Source organism: Alexandromys fortis, unplaced genomic scaffold, assembly GCF_014885135.2.
Source record: "Alexandromys fortis isolate MF-2015 unplaced genomic scaffold, M_Fortis_MF-2015_v1.1 scaffold_253, whole genome shotgun sequence".
NCBI lineage: Eukaryota > Metazoa > Chordata > Mammalia > Rodentia > Cricetidae > Alexandromys > Alexandromys fortis.
The window spans coordinates 649032-651705 of record NW_026068124.1 but is presented as its reverse complement, the minus strand read 5'-3'; positions in this window follow the sequence as shown (position 1 = coordinate 651705).

Sequence of the window (2674 nt, the reverse complement as noted above, 5' to 3'; positions counted from 1 at the left end):
TTCAGCTGGAAGACTTTTGTTTTTTTCTGCTACGAGCAATTGTTCTCAGGATTCTGTAGGTACATGTTTTCATTTCTTTTTTTTTGTAAGATTTATTTATTAATGTACTCTGATGTTTTGCCTGTCTACATCTGTGTGAGGGTGTCAGATCCCTAGAACTGGAGTTACAGACAGTTGTGAGCTGCCATGTTGGTGCTGGGAATTAAACCCGGGTCCTCACTAACAGCCAGTACTCTTAACTGCTGAGCCATCTCTACAGCCCCTGTGTTTTCATTTCTTTTGATGTATATCTAGGGATAAAATTCCTGAATCACTTGCTAGCTTTATGCTTAGACTTTCGAGAAGCTACAAAGTGTTTTCCAAAGCAGCTGTACTATTTTTCATCCCCAAATATGGAAGGGTCCAGTGTTCTTCACTAACACTTTGTTCCTTTCCCAAGTAGTTGTAATGTGGTTTTCATTGTGGCTTGAATTTCCTCAGAAGTTGATATTGATATTTCTCTTCATGTGCCTGTTTGCTAGTTGGGTCTGTCTTATGAAGATGTTTGTCAGATACTTTGCCAGTTTCATAGACCTCTGTAGCTCTGGCTCTGGAACTCACTCTGGACACCCGACTGGTCTTGAACTCAGAGATCTGCCTGTCTCTGCCTCACAAGTGCTGGGATTAAAGGCATGTGCCACCATGCCCTGCTTTTCACTTTCTTAATGGTTTCTGAAGCTTGTAGCATAGACCTAAATTTGATGAAACCCATTATTTATATACTTTTGTGGTTTGTGCTTTTGCTATTGTCTGAAAAGCCATTACCTAATCCAAGGCCACAAGTGTTTGTCTTATACGTTCTGAGTCTTAAAAGTGTTAATTTTACATTTAGAGTTACCATTCTTTTTGAGCTAATGTGTCAAACTTCATTTTTTTACATATGAATACCTACTATCCCACTACCACTCATTAAAGACTACCATGTGGCACATAGAATTGACTAGAAATGTCAAAGTTCACTTGAGAAGTTGGTTTCCTCCTTCCACTGTGGGATCAAGGATGTAACTCAGATCGTCAGGCTAATTCACCAAGCATTTTTATCCACCGAGCCACCTCTCCAGCCCCAGCCCAGAATGTTTTATATATTGGATCTTGTCATCTTAAAATAGAATCTTATTTCTTTCCAATTCAGCCATTTGTTTCTTTTTCCTGTCTAAATAAAATGATTAGAACAACCTGCACAGCATTGTACAGAACTGGCAAAGTGGACACCCTTGTCGTGTTTCTTACTTTAAGAGCAAAGTTACGATTTATCAGGTTTGATGACGTTCGTTCCCTTTTATTACTAACTTATTAAGGATTATTATCCTGATATTGCTGGGTTTTCCCAATTGCTTTTTCTGCATCTATAATTATTATGTATTCTTTGGTTTTTTGTTTGTTTGTTTTTGTTTCTCCTTTTTGAGTTTTGGGCCAGAGCCTACGTTGGCTTCAAACTTATGTTTTTGCCTTAAATTTTTTTAAAATTGGTTTTCTTGTATTAACACAAATTTGCTTTCCTAGGAGAAGTTGTATTGACTTCTGTTTCTTTGATTCTCACACAAGTTTTTTGTTTAAAAGTTTGGTTTTCTAAAAGCAGGTGAGTTGACTTGTCTGATTTCAGGTTAATAGAATGATATTAAAGTTGGGCCTTTGAATGTCATTAGAAAACTTCAAGACTTAATTTCAGTCTATAAATAAATGTTTCAAGATTGATATCTTAGCCAGTGTTCTGTTGCTATGAAGAGACACCATGACCACACCAACTTTTTTCCTTTTATTTTTATTTTTTTAATTGATATTTATTGAGCTCTACATTTTTCTCTGCTCCCCTCCCTGCCTCTCCTCTCCCCCCTTCAACACTCCCCCAAGGTTCCCATGTTCCCAATTTACTCAGGACATCTTGTCTTTCTCTACTTTCTACTTCCCATGTAGATTAGATCTATGTAAGTCTCTCTTAGTGTCAGCATTGTTGTCCAAGTTCTCTGGGTTTGGGGTTTGTAGGCTGGTTTTCTTGGCTTTATGTTTAAAAACCACCTATGAGTGAGTACATGTGATAATTGTCTTTCTGTGTCTGGGTTACCTCACTCAAAATAATGTTTTCTAGCTCAATCCATTTTCCTGCAAAATTCAAGCTGTCATTATTTTTTCTGCTGTGTAGTACTCAACTGTGTAAATGTACTACATTTTCCTTATCCATTCTTTGATTGAGGGGTCTTTAGGTTGTTTCCAGGTTCTGGCTATGACAAACAAAGCTGCTATGAACATGGCTGAGCACATGTCCTTGTGGCATGATTGAGCATCCTTTGGATATATACCCAAAAGTGGTATTACTGGGTCTTGAGGAAGGTTGTTTCCTAATTTTCTGAGAAATTACCACACTGACATCCAAAGGGGCTGTACCAGCTTACATTCCCACCAGCAATACAGAAGTGTTCCCTTTCCCCACAACCTCCCCAGCATAAATTGTCATCAGTTTTTTTGATTTTGGCCATTTTTACAGGTATAAGATGGAATCTCAGAGTTGTTTTGATTTACATTTCTCTGATGACTAAAGATGTTGAACATTTCCTTAAGTGTCTTTCAGCCGTTTTAGATTCCTCTGTTGAGAGTTCTCTGTTTATGTCTGTATGCCATTTTTTTTATTAGATTATGT